The sequence below is a fragment of the Macrobrachium nipponense genome, chromosome 22, assembly GCF_015104395.2.
Source record: "Macrobrachium nipponense isolate FS-2020 chromosome 22, ASM1510439v2, whole genome shotgun sequence".
NCBI classification, from domain to species: Eukaryota; Metazoa; Arthropoda; class Malacostraca; order Decapoda; family Palaemonidae; genus Macrobrachium; species Macrobrachium nipponense.
This window is the reverse complement of record NC_087213.1, coordinates 51,135,351-51,154,613: the sequence shown is the minus strand read 5'-3', so window position 1 is coordinate 51,154,613 and position 19,263 is coordinate 51,135,351. Positions and strand designations below refer to the sequence as shown.

At 37.9% G+C, this 19,263-nt stretch overlaps 1 long non-coding RNA gene across 1 annotated transcript in view; it reads left to right on the top strand.

Annotated features, from left to right (window-relative positions):
• The first annotated feature begins 1,856 nt into the window (after window positions 1-1,856).
• The window catches only part of LOC135198630 (uncharacterized), a 70,062-nt gene continuing 52,655 nt past the window's right edge, over window positions 1,857-19,263 (top strand). Inside the window, exon 1 of the long non-coding RNA XR_010310848.1 lies at window positions 1,857-1,919. This is a non-coding gene — a long non-coding RNA (uncharacterized LOC135198630). The remainder of the gene's footprint in view (window positions 1,920-19,263) is intronic.

The following is a 19,263-nucleotide window of genomic DNA, read 5'->3' as shown; positions in this document are numbered from 1 at the left end:
GAGAGAGAGAGAGAGAGAGAGAGAGAGAGAGAGAGACTAAGTCCACGAAATTTTAGTCAAATGTAGTGACTAGTGACGACTACTTTTGTAACAGTCCTAATGCCCTTTCTCACGGTACCCCCCCTCCCCCCCCGACTTCCCAAATCCCACCAGCATCCCCCACCCACCCACCAAACCCCCCCAGCAAAGAAACTTGAGATCAACCCAAGAACAGTGACTGAATCCTAAAGGACGCGAGCGGCGAGAGGAGTGTGGAAGAGCCGTCTCTCTCTCTTAATTTTGTTTGCTATTGTTATATATAAGTGAGTTATGATACAAATTAGAAAATTGTTGCTACTCTATTGTTACTCAACGCCTACGATTCTTTTTTTTTTTGTGATTATTTTTTATTTTTTTGGTCATCTGTCTGTCTGACTGACTTGTCCAGTCGGTAAGCTTCCACAATCAGTAGCCAGAATCGTGAAGCAACTCTCCTCTAGTTCCCAGAAGCATCGGAAGGAGGAGAAAAAAAAAAAAAGATAATGGGATAATCGTATGAGGGTTGGTTTGTTTTGGTTCGTCCTAAATTTATTATCGTAGTTTTGCGTATGTGACGTCATCTCGGTATTGTTCGGTCATTTTTTTGCCTCTTACGTCGTATGTCTATGTCTGGTTGTATATTAGAATACAAACTTATTCAGATATATATATATATATTATTATATTATTATATATATATATTTATATATTAATATATATATATATGCTTTAAAAAAATCCCACAGTAAGTGCACGTGACTTCATTAAATAACCGAATATCACAGCCAAGCGCTTTCGTCTTTACTAAGACATTGTCGTTGCTAGACAATGTCTCCTTGTATTCTTTCTCTTTCTTCTTCTGCTTTTTCTTCTTCTCTTCCTCTTCTCTTTCGTTTCTCCTGGCCTGTCTTCTCTTTCTCTTTCAGCCTGCATTCTCTCTCTTTCTCTGCTTGCATTTTCAGCTTAATACAACTTAATTCTGCCGACGAAAGTGAGCGCTTGGATTGCTGCCAATCATTTTCCTGTGGTATTCGCTCATTGTTTTTAGTTTAAGAGGCTATTGAATGTATATCTCTGGATATAATATCTTTCCCGGCCTTGTTGTGGCCTAGATCCGCTTGCAATAGGTCCCTTAGGTCTTTAGTAGGCTGCAATATCGACCCTACATTGACGGTAGGAGGTAATTCCTTCGTTCCATAATCACCCGATAATTAATATAAATAATTAGGGATCAGTTCATGACACCTATTCACGTCTTTTACTTCAGTAAAAGGTATAACTAATTTTTAGGTTGACAAAGTTGAAGCAGTTAAAGTTTTGATTCAATTGGAACTCAAAAATTCACCGAAATGTTTATATTTCTAATTTCTGCTTCTGGTAAAACTCACTTTGCCGCTGTAAACAACAAGGCAAGTCATCGGTCGGGGACTGTTCCTTCGTCTTCGAATTAACAAACCTCACCTCCCCCTCCCCCCTTCTAAAACCCAAGCTTAAACCACAATTCACCAACCTTGGTCCTCTAACCCCCCCCCCCCCCCCACCCCCCCAGCCCCTTACCATACGGATCCGGTCCGGAAAACTCTGTACCTCGAGGAGTTACATGGCAATTCTTACGAAAAAAAATACCAAAAAAACAGGAAGGACACAGGCGAATTTTAGGATTATTTGTCCCGTCATAAAAAGAAAAAATACCAGCGAGGATGGATTACGTACCGTTGATAACAGCAAGAATTACAGTGATGTGGAGAGGTTTTAAGAATGCCAAAATGCTTCCTGAGAAATTTTTGGAATTCTCGGGAATGTCAAAGAGCTCGTCGTCGTCACTCGTCGGTTGTTCAGTCATTCTCGGTCTGAACGACGTACGGTGAAGGTGTGTGGCGAGCTGGGACTTCCGTTTGGAGGTAAGGACTAAGGCGAACCTGCCCATTCTTGCCATCACAAAATCCGTGTTTTTTTCTTAGTGAAAACCCTGATAAACCTCCCATTATGGCTATTAGGTTTATGGAGTCGCGTTGTGTCTTATAAAGGCAACTGATTCACGGGAGTTGTCGAATCGAACGCAACCGGTTAACCAAGATGGAGGATTTTAGTTCTCGCGTTTTTAAAAGTAGTAAGTTTCCAGAGTAGCTTTCCAGTCTTGAGTTCCTTATCTTATCAATCTCGAAAGCGGTATTTCTACAGAAGCAATCCGCGGTGGCCTAGACTATGGCAATTGACCTTTTCCTTCCTATTGTTCATTTATTACCCACTGAACAAGAATTTAAAATATTTATTCGGAAGACTGTAATTAACCCCCAAGGGCCAGTACTAAACACGGCGGTAATTCTTCAGAAGCAAGCCGCATCACCAGTTTCTAAAAGACAAATAACAATCCTTGGTAGATCTAGTGTACCAATCCGCGGCGGCCCAGAGTATGGCAGTTGCGGTTTTTATATGCAGTTTTACCTCCTGAACAAGAATTATAAGTAATATTTATATGGACGACTGTAATTAACCCCCAGGGGCCAGTACTAAAGGTAATATTTCAGAAGCACTCCTTACTGGATATTAAAATAATCTCCTACATGGAAAGAGCATGTGAAAAGCAATATAAAAAGTATAGTCATTATATGAGAGATTGAACGTGGTGGAATTAAATGAGCTTGATAAGTTTTTACCTCTAATTTTTCCCAAGTCGGGAGAGGTGTTATCTCTACGGTAATGTTTACTTTTAATGAGCCCTCTAACGTACTTTCTTACACAAACAAAAGCAGATCCGACAAATAGTAGCTCCACAACACTTGCAGTTTTTTTGCTTTAGAATGAATTTGTCTTTGAGCATATTCAATCACAACTTCTTTACCACCACTAGACAAATAATGATAAAATTCACCGTAACCCACATTGCACTGCAAACAATAGATAGGAATCGAAGAGGTCTGTCAAAATTAATGCCAGAAGGGCCAGCCACTGCCTCTGCCATAGCTACAGGAAGACAAAATACCGGTTTTTGCTTCATTATTCGACTATTCAGTCAAACAAGGATACCAGTGGACACTGGACAGGTAACTTTATTACTCCGCTGAAACTGCTAGTGAAACTTAGTTTTCGACTAAAGTCGTTCGTAATTGGTTATGAAACCCATGACGTCATAATGATGTCACACCTCTCGGCCAATAATGAGTAACTGGAACTGCTTTTGTTTGCATAAGAAAGTAAGTTAGAGGGCTCATTAAAAGTAAACATTACCGTAGAGGAAACTCCTCTCCCGACTTAGGAAATATTCTAGGTAAAAACTTATCAAGGTCATTTAATTCCACCCCATTCAATCTCTCATATAATGACTATACTTTTTATATTGCTTTTCACATGCTCTTTCCATGTAGGTGATTATGTATTTTAATATCCAGTGCCGAGTGCTTCTGAAGTATTACCTTTAGGACTGGCCCCTGGGGGTTAATTACAGTCTTCCGAATAAATATTACTTAAAATTCTTGTTCAGGAGGTAAAACTACATAGAAAAACCGCAACTGCCATACTCTGGGCCGCCGCGGATAGGTACACTAGATGTACCCAACTCCAGTGTCTAGGAGTATATAGATTCAATTCCAGTGTCTAAGAGCTGCGTTAAATTCAGTTCCAGTATCTAGTTTAATTAAATTCCAGTGTATTAAGTTCAATTCCAGTGTCTAGTTGTTAAATTCAGTTCGTGTCTAGGCGTTAAGTCAATTCTAGTGTCAAGGAGTTTTGTTAAATTTAACTCCAGTGTCTAGATGTGTTAAATTCAATTCCAGTGTCTAGAAGATTTGTTAAATTAAATTCCATTGTCTAGGAATTATTAAATTCGGTTCCTGTGTCTAGGAGCTGTTACATTAATTTCCATTGTCTAGGGATTACGTAAAATTAATTTCCTTTGTATAGGGGTTACGTTAAATCAATTTTAGTGTCTAGGAGTTGTTAAATTAAGTTTCATTGTCTAGTGCTATATTCAATTCCAGTATATATCTAGGAGTTGTTGGATTCAATCCCGGTGTGTAGGAGTTGTTGGATTCAATCCCGGTGTGTAAGAGTTGTTGAATTCAATCCCGGTGTGTAGTTGTTAGATTTAATCCCAGTGTGTAGAAGTTTAAATTCATTTCTGGTGTATAGGAGTTAAATTCAATTCTAGTGTGTAGAAGTTTAAATTCAATTCTGGTGTGTAGGAGTTGTTAGATTCAATTCCGGTGTATTGGAGTTGTTAAATTCAATTCCGGTGTGTAGTTGTTAAATTAAATTCCGGTGTGTAGTTGTTAAATCAATTCCGGTGTGTAGGGGTTTTGATTCAATTCTGGTGTGTAGGAGTTGTTAGATTCAATTCCGGTGTGTAGGAGTTGTTAGATTCAATTCCAGTGTGTAGAAGTTCAAATTCAATTCCGGTGTGTAGGAGTTGTTAAATTCAATTCCGGTGTGTAGTTGATAGATTCAATTCCAGTGTGTAGAAGTTCAAATTCAATTCCGGTGTGTAGGAATTGTTAAATTCAATTCCGGTGTGTAGTTGTTGTTAGATTCAATTCCGGTGTGTAGAAGTTTAAATTCAATTCCGGTGTGTAGGAGTTTAGATTCAATTCCGGTGTGTAGGAGTTAGATTCAATTCCGGTGTGTAGAAGGAGTTAGATTCAATTTCGGTGTGTAGGAGTTGTTAGATTCAATTCGGGTGTGTAGGAGTTGTTAGATTCAATTCGGGTGTGTAGGAGTTGTTAGATTCAATTCGGGTGTGTAGGAGTTGTTGGATTCGATTCCGGTGTGTAGGAGTTGTTGGATTCAATTCCGGTGTGTAGGAGTTGTTGGATTCGATTCCGGTGGGTAGGAGTTGTTGGATTCGATTCCGGTGTGTCGGAGTTGTTGGATTCCATTCCGGTGTGTCGGAGTTGTTGGATTCCATTCCGGTGTGTCGGAGTTGTTGGATTCCATTCCGGTGTGTCGGAGTTGTTGGATTCCATTCCGGTGTGTTGGAGTTGTTGGATTCGATTCCGGTGGGTAGGAGTTGTTGGATTCGATTCCGGTGTGTGTCGGAGCTGTTGGATTCCATTCCGGTGTGTCGGAGCTGTTGGATTCCATTCCGGTGTGTCGGAGCTGTTGGATTCCATTCCGGTGTGTCGGAGCTGTTGGATTCCATTCCGGTGTGTCGGAGCTTGTTGGATTCCATTCCGGTGTGTCGGAGCTGTTTGGATTCCATTCCGGTGTGTCGGAGCTGTTGGATTCGATTCCGGTGGGTAGGAGTTGTTGGATTCGATTCCGGTGGGTAGGAGTTGTTGGATTCGATTCCGGTGGGTAGGAGTTGTTGGATTCGATTCCGGTGGGTAGGAGTTGTTGGATTCGATTCCGGTGTGTAGGAGTTGTTGGATTCAATCCCGGTGTGTAGGAGCTGTTAAATTCCATTCCGGCGTCTAGGAATTAATTGGCGTCTAGGAGCTGTTAAATTCAATCCCGGCGTCTAGGAGCTGTTAAATGCAATGCCGGCGTCTAGGAGCTGTTAAATGGAATTCCGGCGCTAGGAGCTGTTAAATGGAATTCCGGCGCTAGGAGCTGTTAAATGCAATGCTGGCGTCTAGGAGCTGTTAAATGCAATGCTGGCGTCTAGGAGCTGTTAAATGCAATGCCGGCGTCTAGGAGCTGTTAAATGCAATGCCGGCGTCTAGGAGCTGTTAAATGTAATGCCGGCGTCTAGGAGCTGTTAAATGTAATGCCGGCGTCTTGGAGCTGTTAAATGCAATTCCGGCGTCTAGGAGTTGTTTAATTCAGTCCCGGCGTCTAGGAGCTGTTAAATGCAATGCCGGCATCTAGGAGCTGTTAAATGCAATTCCGGCGTCTAGGAGCTGTTAAATGCAATTCCAGTCGTCTAGGAGCTGTTAAAGGTCTTCCTGCAGAGGCCTTCAAACTCTGCCATCCGATAATTTACATTTTGCTAGCTGCCCTATTCAATGCGTGCATAATTCACCGGTTTCTTCCAGACTCCCTACTCTTAGTTCACCTGATACCATTAATCAAAAACAAGCTAAAGGATGCAGCTGACCCTGGCAAACTACCGGCCGATTGCAATCACAACGATCGCATCGAAGATACTTGAGTCTGTTCTTCTAGTGAGACTTCTCCCCTTTCTACACACCACTGACAACCAGTTCGGGTTTAAAGCAAACCACTCAACCGACACCTGCATCTACATACTGAAAGAATTGCTGAACTACTACCTATCATCAGCCTCTCCTGTTTTCCTTTGTTTTGTGAGAAAAGCATTTGACAGAGTAAACTACCTGAAGCTCTTCCTGAAGCTGCATAATAGGGGCACACCCCTATATCTAATTGGCATTTTACATTGCTGGTTCTCCACACAGCAATTCTGTGTCAAATGGGGAAACGTATTATCTTACACCTTCGGCTCCCTAAACGGGCTTCGGCAAGGGGGCATTCTCTCTCCATACCTTTTTGTTTAATACGTACACAGTGCCTTGAACGTCAAACTGAAACTTGCTCCCAAATCGGATGCACTGTCAATGAAAAAACAAACAACTATAAACAACCTCTGTTACGGCCGACGATATGGTTCTGATTTCCCCTCCCCCCCATCAGTGCAAGTCTCCGACTCATGACACTTGCCGCCAATATGCAGAGGAATTTGATATAATCTTCAACGAAACCAAGACCCAGTGCATGTCGCTGCTCCGAGATCGCTTAAGCATATTGCAGAACCTCAAATTTTCCTCGGAAGCCATCGGCTGGAATTTGTGCACGAATTTCCGTACTTGGGTCACATTATCACCGACGACCTAAAAGATACGGCAGACATTGAACAGAGGCGTCGTAAACTATGTGCAGCGGGCAACATGATTGCAAGGAGGTTTGCCTTCTGTCACCGAGACGTGAAACTGCTGGCTCTTCCGCTCGTACTGCTACAGTATCTATGGGTGTTCCCTCTGGACGAACTATACCCGAGAGACCATGCGACGCATCACTGTTGTGCACAATGCACTTCTGAGATCCTTCCTCAAACACTCCCCGCTACCACTTCCGCCAACACGATTGTTCATAGAAACCACCTGGACAATTTAAAAAATCATTGTTGAGGCGAAACATGTCCAGTCTGGTAACCCGAGTGAGAACAGCAGCAACTCGCTCATACAAAGCATCCTAAGGAGTGAAGCAAGAAGAAAATCAAAATTGTGGGAAAGATGGGAAAATGAGGCCTTTGTCCCCTAAAGGACTTAATCTCTGTATTGGCAAGATGTCATCTGCAGTTTTTGTCATTATTACATTTATTGCTGATATTTTAATTTTCATTATTACTGTGATTACTATCAAGTTAAAGTTTTATTTACATTTAATTTATGTATTAAGCCCCCACCCTCTGGACCTGACTACTGTAACCACCTAAGGTCTCTAGTTGAAATTTGAGTTATTACTCTCAATGCATATTTTTTTTTTTCTCACCAATATTATTACTGTTATTACCAGTATGATGATTACTAGCTTTTATCCTACCTCAGCTACCTTGTGGATAAGTGCCGATTATTCATTTTCTTTTTCTATTTTATCATGTCACATGTATCTAGATTGTGTTTGCTACTGTCTGTATTTTGTATATTCAATGTATTATGGCCCGAGCCGAAATAAAGCATATTATATTATTATTATTATTATTATTCATTATTATTATTATTATTATTAAATGCAATTCCGGCGCTAGGAGCTGTTAAATGCAAATTCCGGCGCTAGGAGCTGTTAAATGCAATTCCAGTGTGTAGGAGTTGTTTAATTCAGTCCCAGCGTCTAGGAGCTGTTAAAATGCAATTCCGGCGTCTAGGAGCTGTTAATGCATTCCGGCGCTAGGAGCTGTTAAATGCAATTCCGGCGTCTAGGAGCTGTTAAATGCAATTCCGGCGTCTAGGAGCTGTTAAATGCAATGCCGGCATCCAGGAGCTGTTAAATGCAATGCCGGCATCCAGGAGCTGTTAAATGCAATGCCGGCATCTAGGAGCTGTTAAATGCAATGCCGGCATCTAGGAGCTGTTAAATGCAATGCCGGCGTCTAGGAGCTGTTAAATGCAATTCCGGCATCTAGGAGCTGTTAAATGCAATTGCAATGTCTAGTTATATTAAATTGCAATGTCTAGGTTATATTAAATTGCAATGTCTAGTTATTAAATTAAATTGCAATGTCTAGTTATATTAAACTGCAATTTATGTTATATTAAATTGCAATGTCTAGTTGCGTTAAATTCAATTCCTGTGTCGAGGAGTTAAGTGTAATGCCTAGGTTTAATGGTGAATATGGACATTCTTGGCATTCTATTTCTGTAGAGCAGACAGACTTCAACTTGAGCCATTTTGAATAAGTCTACGCAATTGTCTCGTATGTTTCGGTTCCAGGGATATCATTCATTGATGAAATTTCTTGACTGAATAATACAGGTATGTATATTTCTGTGCATGTCAGGTTATTAGAGAAATTTACCGATTGTGTTTTTAGTTTACCTGGGCCATTTTGCAAGGAGGTCCCCAGACAGTATTGTTTATCAAGATATTTTTACTTAACTGTAAAGGGTGTACATAATGCAGTACAGAGGTATGAAGCATATACATGGGTAATTTGCGAAGTTTACCATCTTTTGTTTTGGTACGTTTATCTTAGATTATTCTTAGTTTATTAAGATTTTTTTATTGCTGTAAATAACGCAATATGAGAAATTTCCTTTATGTTCTTACGTTCGTCCCCAAAGGGCTTTTACAGATCTAATCTGTGAAATCTACGTAATTTGAAAAAAAAAGTTAGTCTTTAGTTCCATTCCCAAGGGGCAGGTACTAAACACCTGATGATTTGCTTGTGTAAGTTAACAGGCAGTTACCGAAACCAGGCATTTCGAAATAGTGAAACCAGGCATTTTGCGAACTGCCTGACATTTCAGCCAGATAGTGAAACCAGGCATTTTGCGAACAGCCTGAAATTTCAGGCAGAAGCGAAACGCACTTAAGCCTGGTTCACACTATGCCAGTAATTTAGTCAAGTGGCGAGTAGTTTAGTTACTACTTTCCTACTAAACTGATCAATTTCGTTCGCACAACAAGTCAAGTAGAGTACATTAGTGTGTAAGTCATCGCAAGATGAACAGGCAACGCAGCAAAGCTAAAAGGCTAATAAAAGATATTGCAATAGCTATTTTAGAGGAAGTGGAGGAAGAAATAAGTGTCAAAAAGAAAAAGATTATGGGAACGAAAATGGATTCAGAAAAGAAATCAAGTAGGAGCTACTAATTCACTTCTCAAGGAATTAGAAGTAGAAGATCCTAGAGAATACTACAACATTCAGAATGAGTCAAGAATGTTTTAACTTTCTGTTGATGAAAGTGCAATCACAAATTCAACGAAATGATACCCATTTAAGGAGTGCAGTTCCGGCAAAAACAAATACAGGCAGTTTCTTACCTTCTCGCTACTGGATGTAGTTTAAGAACACACACACATCTATTTCGACTTGGGAAATCAACTATTTCAGAATTTTTGATAGAGGTTTGCGATTGTATCTACGAATCATTAAAGGAAGTCATCAAGGTAAGAGTAAATAAATCATAAATATATGTCACAAATCATTTATTAATTAAACATTTGCTACATTTGTTTAGTTATGATTAAAAATATTAAAGGCTTCAGTAATTGTCTGTCGATATTATTGCAGATCTATACACGTATTTGTTCATAGTACTTCAGATATAGTGACTGGGGTTGTATAGTGTCTTCCCTTCCATTGAATCACCAGATGAAGGTGGTGTGATTGGTCTGCTAATTGTTTGGGGTTCATTTACGCTTAGCAGATGCTGACGTCGAACTCTATTTAGTAGAGTTGAATGTGCTCCTGGGCTTCGAGTGCCAATAGTGTTGGGAAAGATTTAAGTTGAAGCCCAATGTCTCCCGAAAACCTCGAACTCGTTTTCATTTGTCATAGCAGCTTCAGATATGTCTTTCAGTTAGGATACCATACTAGATAGCTGCATCACTTTTCGTTTTTTTTCTAGCAGGTGTAGGTTTTGGGTCATGTACTAAACTATCCTGCACTACAGAGTCATTGTGTTCAGTTTCTGCAATATGTTCGCCATCGTTGTTAATCTGGGAAAAGAAAAGTATTTTAATAGGTATATATTTAAGTTAGGAGCCATTATAATATAAAGGGAGGGAATGTAAAGTGGTGGACATACTAATGGGATTAGTACCTACCGTTCACCACTATAATATATTAGTTTAAATTGAAACCACAATTTAACTTAATTTTTACTTTTTTCAGGTTCCTGGTACAACAGATTGGAAAATGATTGCAAATGGTTTTCAGAAAGAATGGAATTTTCCTGGATGCTGTGGAGCAATAGATGGCAAGCATTGTCATTATAAAAGCACCTCATGACTCAGGAAGTTTATACTACAATTACAAAGAATCAAACAGTGTTGTCTTAATGGCAGTTGTAGATCATAAATATTGCTTCAATTATATAGACATAGGTTGTAATGGTCGAGTTTCTGATGGAGGAGTTTTTCGTAACCGTAGTTTGTATCAATCTTTAGAGAATGGTATGCTACCAGAAGGTCATTTCCTAGTTGGCGACAATGCATTTCCCATGAAAGAATACTTGTTAAAACCTTTCCCAGGAAGTAAATTAACATTAAAGCAAAAGATTTTTCATTATAGTTTGTCGCGGGCTAGGAGAATAGTTGAAACTCATTTGGTATACTAGCTGCCAGATTCAGTGTTTGAGAAACCAATGCCCTACAGTCCTAAGAAAGTGGTGAGCATCGTCAAGGCATGTTGCGCTTTACACAATTGGCTCAGACAAACAACATTACAGAACACGCAGTTTGTATATACCGTAGACAAAGAAAATCTCAATGAAGCAACTGTCATCCCCGGTAATTGGAGAGAGGTGCCAGCACCTGAAGGATTGGAACCTCTACCAACATGTTAAGCAACCGTTCTTCTGGTCGGTCTACTGATCTTCGGGAAAGATATGCCAATTACTTTGTGGAAGATGGCTCTGTTCCTTGGCAGGCAAGAATGATACATTAAGAATTGTAAGGAAATACTATAATTCAGATATAATTAAATATATGTATTTACCAAATTGCTTTCACTTTCCATTATTATTGCATTCATGTTCCCTAGGCATTCATTTAATATGGTGAACCATTTCACCAATGGAGTGTAAACCGAGTCCGTCCCGGCACCAGATTTTTTGGATTCCTTGATTTTTCTCAATTCGACGTCAGCATCTGCTAAGCGTAAATGAACCCCAAACAATTAATTAGCAGACCAATCACACCACTTTCATCTGGTGATTCAATGGAAGGAAGACACTATACACCCCACACTACTATATCTGAAGTACATGTTGAACATAATACGTGTAGCCAGGAGTCTGCAATAATATCGACAGACATAATTACTGAAGCCCTTAATATTGCGAATTATGATAACTAAACATAAATGTAGCAAATGTTTAATTAATAAATGATTTGTGACATACATTTATGATTTATTTACTCTTACCTTGATGACTTCCTTTAATGATTCGTAGATACAATCGCAAACCTCTATCAAAAATTCTGAAAATAGTTTGATTCCCAAGTCGAAATAGATGTGTGTGTGCTTAAACTACATCCAGTAGCGAGAAGGTATTTAGAAACTGCCTGTGTAATTTGGGTTTGTTTTTTGCCGGAACTGCACTTCTTAAATGGGTATCATTTCGTTGAATTTATGTGATTGCGCTTTCATCAACAGAAATTTAAAACATTCTTGATTCATTCTGAATGTTGTAGTATTCTCTAGGATCTTCTACTTCTAATTCCTTGAAGTGATTTAGTAGCTCCTACTATGAAATTCAGGGCCTCTGTAACACGGTTTTTTGAATTTGCTCCTTATCAAAGCATCGGATGTAGCTGAAAGTTGACATATGCATATTTTACAACTACACACAAATTTTGTCAACATTATCAATAACCTAAACCAGAAAGTTTTAATTCTTAGAGTAAAAATGATATAGCCGACGCCATGGCCAATGATTGCTAGCCAAGAGTCGAAAAACATTCATTACGTAAGCAAGGTAAACATTGTTTTACGAAATATTGCCCCGCCCATCTACCAGACGGAAACCCATTCACCTTATTCCATCGGCTCTGAAACCCATAGTAGTCAAGAATGGCTAACAGGATTTGGAATTGTTCCCGTGGTTGCAAAACTGCATTTGTCTTACGACTTGCAACTTTATACAGTCAAGAGGAAGCCCGTGGCCATACTTACTATAGCCTGAATAGGTAATTATTCAGTTTCTAGTTTAAATCCAATGTTTATGGTCTGATTTGTATTTAGCGTAACGTGATTATAATACTTGTAATGTCATTCAGGATTTTGAACATTTCCATTAACTATTCACTATGCCACCAAGAGAGAGAGAAAGAGATTGTAAGTAAACAGTCTTTATATAACGATTTTTGTTGAAATAAGATTTTTATCCAAAGTAAATACAAGTTTGTGCTAAATTCTCCAGCAGACCAACGGATCATCCGATATAATTTTTTTTCTTCTTCTTTAGTCTGTACGACCATGTTGGATATAAAGACTTTATGAATGGCGGAACGATACATAGATGTGGGTGGGGTATCTGTGCTAGCGTGGTAAGACTACTGTAGCAGTAGTGCCGCAAAATTAGTAATAGCAGCAATATACATGAATTAAACGTTTGGGCCAACTGCTGGGATCCTTGAGGATCATTTAGCACTTCTTACAACTACTCGAGAAATGAGTTTTTATAGCCAGAATTTAAATTTTCTAATACAACAATGTCCATGATAGCCTTCAGTGTTAGCCTGAATTACAACGAGGCCAAAGTGGGTGGAGCCTCATGAAGTCCTCATTCTGACGATAATTATTGGTGAAGGTTTAAAGCCAAAATACGGTACCGGCTATTTTTTTTTTTTTTTTTTTTTTTTTTTAGTAAATAGGTAGATAGCCGATAAATAAAAATTGCTTGACATTGGATACAGCAGTTATCAAATCAAGCTTGTCTACCATGTCTTTGAAAATTACCAACTATTCCCTACATCTTGTCAATCTGATTGTGACCTATAAAGTAGATTATACTTTCTTAGGACACTTATTTTGGGAGTTAGACTAATAATCGAAGTGTTTATGTATTTATTAACATTTTGTTGGTTTATTCATTATGACAATTTTCAGTGGAGAGGATTCAGAGTTCATAAAGGTGTACTGCTTTGCTTGTATTTAAATTTTCATGTCATTGTTGCCAGAGGTATAGCCTTCGTTACGTATAGCCAATCATCCATCGAGAAAGAGGGAAGAAATGCTGTCATAAGTTACGTAACGAGTGCGTTCGAAACCTTATCTCTGAGTAAGTTGGCCCGTCATAAAAATAACTTTTACATTATAAGTACCAAATTTATTCAACCTACGTAATGCAGAATAGTCAAAATTTGTGTAGATATAATGTGTATTCTGAATAAGCGTTATATCTATGAAATGCATAGATAAAAAGTTATTGCCAAAAAACCGTGTTACAGAAGCCCTGAATCTCATAGTAGTTGATTTCTTCTCTGAATCCATTTTCGTTCCCATAATCTTTTTCTTTTTGACACTTACTTCTTCCTCCACTTCCTCTAAAATAGCTATTGCAATATCTTTTATTAGCCTTTTAGCTTTGCTGCGTTGCCTGTTCATCTTGCGATGACTTACACACTAATGTACTCTACTTGACTGGTTGTGCGAACGAAATTGATCAGTTTAGTAGGAAAGTAGTAACTAAACTACTCGCCACTTGACTAAATTACTGGCATAGTGTGAACCAGGCTTTAGGGATATTTTATTTCCCCCCCACCCCCGGCCCAGCGGCTAGTACTAAACACGGCGAAACGCCCCCTGTGGGGATCAAACGTCCCTAAGTGCATTTCGCTATCTGCCTGAAAGTTCAGGCTGTTCGCGAAATGCCTGGTTTCGCTATCTGCCTGTAACGCATGTACGACATATTTTTGTATTTTTCTTCGATAAATATAGAAGGTTGAAGCGAAATCTTAAAACTGAACTTAGGACCCACAGCTAGAGTAACATTTGCGAATGATCAGGACGACCTTCAACCTGATTTCTCAACAACCCTTATCACCGGCCTATAGATCTTCATTACCATGGGTGGAGGGGTTTGGGGTGGGGGTGGGAGGGAAGAACTTCATACCTTGTTAAAGAATTTCGAAGTGGGCGTAGCTTTTCGCCCAGTTTTTCTCAAAAGATCGTTGGCAGTATTCATTGGTTAGGCGGCACTGGTTGTCAGTTCGGTTAATAGACTAACTAACCTTAGGTTATATAGGGTTGTAGATTGTACATAATTAAATGTATAAAGGCTTTAGCGTCTGCTAAGTAAGGTTTTGAAAGTTTGCTGGTTTTCTGCAAAGCCAGTTTTTAAAGTTCGATAAACTGGCCACAAAGAATGACAAGTTCGCTCTCGACGTGGTTCGGAAGTCACGTAAAGCCGTTGGCCCCGTTGCTGAATAACCACTGGTTCCATACTACGTAAAAACTCCATACAAACGCAGAGAATTACCTTAAAAGGCGTGTATAGTGTGTACGAATGAAGGCTTGTTAAGTCAACATTTTACAGAATAAGGTTTAAAAAGTTTGCTACGGGTTTAAAAAAAAAAATATGGGTCTTTCGTACATGAAATCGCGTTTATTTGCACTCTCTGCAACCGATGATGCAACCGACTTCCTGTGGAGAACTTTACACAAACCAAACTGTGAAAAGAAGTTCGCTCTCGACATGGTTCGAAATCATGTAAAGCTGTTGGTTCCGTTGCTGAATAACCACTGGTTCCATGCAACGTAAAAACACCATACAAACTAGGTGAAAAAAAAGTTGAAGGGAAGTGTGCTTTTGTTCAGAAGATGAACGCTATTGATATGGAACAAGCACGCCACAGGGAGCATTGACTTGTAATTCAAGCTTCCAAAGAATATTATGGTACTAGTATTTAGGAAGTAGAGGGAAATAACCGTAACTTACGCCTTCATTCTCACGGGATTTTAGTTTTAGAGCTTGTTTCGTATCTAAATAATCTTTATTTTTAAACGAGGTTCATGACAAATGATTGTGTAATTAGGCCAGCCTGCTTGGTCCTTTGCTAGCTGTTACTCAGTTCCCTCCAGCGCTTGACTTGGTGCCTGCTTTCCTTCCGTAGTGGGGTAGTGCCGTCAGTGCACCTCACGCGGTGGACTTTAGGCATTAGTTAATGTTCTTTATAGCGTCCATCCCGTAGGCCCCTAGCTGCAACCCCTTTCATTCATTTTACCGTATCTCCGGTCATGTTCTCTTCCTATCTACTTTTCTCCCTTTCCAAAAAAAATTTAAATGCAATTGCAGGGTTTTCCTCCTGTTACACCTTTCAAAATCTTTGTTGTCAGTTTGTTTCGTCGCCGAATGATCTCATTGGTCTCATCGCTTGGCCTTTGGCCTGAATTCTCTGTATTCTGCTCTATAAAGATCCCGCTATTTCGTTTGTGGTGTTGCTGTGTAAATAGTTTAATAACATTGTACTTAATTGGATTAGACTCCAGTGCATAATGCGTAACATGAAAGGACAGAAAGCATTTATGGAGGATCACGTTTGGAGTCTTTCTGCATTATTGAGGCTAACATTTGGAGTTTTTTTCTGCATTATTGAGGCTAACATTTGGAGTTTTTTTCTGCATTATTGAGGCTAACATTTGGAGTTTTTTTTTCTGAACATTTGGAGTTTTTTTCTGCATTATTGAGGCTAACATTTGGAGTATTTTTCTGCATTATTGAGGCTAACATTTGGAGTTTTTTTTCTGCATTATGGAGGCTAACATTTGGAGTTTTTTTTCTGCATTATTGAGGCTAACATTTGGAGTTTTTTTTCGCATATTGAGGCTAACCATTTGAAGTTTTTCGCATTATTGAGGCTAACATTTGGATTTTTTTTCTGCATTATTGAGGCTAACATTTGGAGTTTTTTTTCGCATTATTGAGGCTAACATTTGGATTTTTTTTCTGCATTATTGAGGCTAACATTTGGAGTTTTTTTCTGCATTATTGAGGCTAACATTTGGATTTTTTTCTGCATTATTGAGGCTAACATTTGGAGTTTTTTTTCTGCATTATTGAGGCTAACATTTGGAGTTTTTTTCTGCATTATTGAGGCTAAACATTGAAGTTTTTTCTGCATTATTGAGGCTAACATTTGGAGTCGCATTATTGAGGCTAAACATTTATTTTTTTTTTTCTGCATTATTGAGGTTAACATTTGGATATTTTTTTCTGCATAGTGAGGGCTAACTTGGAGATTTTTTCTGCATTTATTTTTTTTGAGGTAACATTTTTCGAGTTTTTTTCTGGCATTATGAGGTAACATTTGGAGTTTTTTTCTGGAACATTTGGCGTTTTTGTTCTTTGCATTATGTTTTTTAGCTAACAATTTGAAAAGAATTTTTTGCATTTGTTTTTTTTTTGAGGCCTAACATTTTGGATTTTTTTTTCGCATTATGGAGGCTACATTGGAGTTTTTTCTTTTGCAATTTTTCTGCATTGGTTGGGCTAACAATTTGGAAGTTTTTTTTCTGAACATTATTGAGGCAACATTTGGAATTTTTTTTTTGTTCTGGGCATTATTGAGGCTAACATTTGGAGTTTTTTTCTGCATTTTACGGAGCGGCTTTTTTTAACAATTGAGTTTTTTTCTGCATTATTTTTTTGAGCTAATTTATTTTTTTGGGAGTTTTTTCGGCATTTTTTTATTGGGAGGCTAAACAATTTGAGTTTTTTTCGCATTATTGAGGCTAATTTGGAGTTTTTTTTCTGCATTAATTTTTTTGAGCTAACATTTGAATTTTTTTTCTGATTATTGCGGCTACAATTTTGGAGTTTTTTTTCTGCACTATTTGGCTAACAAATTTGAGTTTTTTTCTGCATTTTATTGAGGCCTAACATTTTTTTTGAATTTGTTTCTTTAATTTTATTGGAGGGCTAACATTTGGAAGTTGTTTTTTTCTTTGGCATTATTGAGGTCTTAAACATTTGGAGGTTTTTCTTTGGCATTATGAGGCTAACATTTGGAGTTTTTTTCTGCATTATGGAGGCTAACAATTTAGTTTTTTCTGGGGGGGGCAATTATTGGAGGCTAATTTATTTTTTGGAGATTTTTTTCTTTGCATTATTGGAGGCTAACATTTGGAGATTTTTTCTGGCATTATTGAGGCTAACCATTTTTTGAGTTTTTTTTCTTGGCAATTTATTTTTTGAGGCTAACCATTTGGAAGTTTTTGTTTTTTTTTCTGAACATTTGGAGTTTTTTTTCTGCATTATGGAGGGCTAACATTTGGAGAATTTTCTGCATGTTGAGGCTAACATTTGGATTGTTTTTTTCTGCAATTAGGAGGCTAAAATTTGGATTGGGTTTTTTTCTGCATTATTGAGGCTAACATTTGGAGTTTTTTCTGCATTATTGAGGCTAACATTTGGAGTTTTTTCTGCATTATGGAGGCTAACATTTGGAGTTTTTTTTCTGCATTATTGAGGCTAAACATTTGTGAAATTTTTTTGTTCTGCATATTGAGGCTAAACATTTGGGTTTTTTGTTTTTTCTGGCATATTGAGGCTAACATTTGGAGTTTTTTTTCTGCCATTATTGAGGCTAAAACATTTGAATTTTTTTCTGCCATTAATTGAGGCTAAAACATTTTGGAGTTTTTTCTGCATTATGGAGGCTAACATTTGGAGTTTTTTTTCTGCATTATTGAGGCTAACATTTGGAGTTTTTTTCTGCATTATTGAGGCTAACATTTGGAGTTTTTTTTTTTTCTGCATTATTGAGGCTAACATTTGGAGTTTTTTTCTGCATTATTGAGGCTAAACATTTGAATTTTTGTTTTCTGCATTTATTGAGGCTAACATTTGGAGTTTTTTTTTCTGCATTATTGAGGATCAACATTTCTAGTTTTTTTGTCTGCAGTATTGAGGCTAACATTTGAATTTTTTTGTCTGCATTATTAATGGCTAAAACATTTGGAGTTTTTTTGTTTTTCGCATTAATGGAGGCTAACATTTGGGAGTTTTTTCCTGCATTATTGAGGCTTAACATTTGGAGTTTTTTTCTGTATTATTGAGGCTAACATTTGGAGGTTTTTAAGTTTTTCTGCATTATTGAGGCTAACATTTTCGTTTTTTTTTTGCATTATTGAGGCTAAACCAATTGGAGATTTTTTTCTGCCTTATTGAGGGGCTAACATTTGGGATTTTTTTGGACGATTTTTTCGCCATTATTGAGGACTAACATTTTTCGGGAGTTTTTTTCTGCAAGTTATTGAGGGCTAACAGTTTGGAGTTTTTTTGCTGGAACATTTGGAGTTTTTTTCTGCATTATGGAGGCTAACATTTGGGAAGAATTTTCTTTTTTGCAATTATTGAGGACTAAAATTTGGAGTTTTTTTTCTGCATTATGGAGGCTAACATTTGGAGTTTTTTTCTGCATTATTGAGGCTAACATTTGGAGTTTTTTTCTGCATTATTGAGGCTAACATTTGGAGTTTTTTTTGTTTAGCCATTGGATTGGAGGCTAAACATTTGGCTGGTTTTTTTTCTGCATTATTGAGGCTAACATTTGAAATTTTTTGTGTCTGCATTTATTGAGGCATAACATTGGAGTTTTTTTCTGCATTATTTGAGGCTAACTTTGGATTTGGAAGTTTTTTTCTGCCATTATGGAGGCTAACATTTTGGAGTTTTTTTCCGCATTATGAGGCTAACATTTGGATGTTTTTTTCTGCATTATTGAGGCTAAAACATTTGGAGTTTTTTTTTTCTGCTTTATTGAGGTTTAACATTTGGAGTTTTTTTGTTTTTTTCTGCATTATTGAGGCTTAAACATTTGGAGTTTTTTTTATTACTGCATTGTATGGAGGCTCAACAATTTTGGAGTTTTTTCTGCAATTATTGAGGCTAACATTTGGATGTTTTTTTTCTGGCCGTTATGCGGCTAACATTTAGCTTTTTTCTGCATTATTGAGGCTAACATTTGGTGGGAGTTTTTTTCTGCATTATTGCGGCTAACAGTTGGATGTTTTTTCTTTATGCATTATGGGAGGCTAACATTTGAAAGTTTTTTTCTTACTTAGTGAGGGCTAAACATTTGGAGTTTTTTTTCTGCATTATTGAGGCTAAACACATTTGGAAA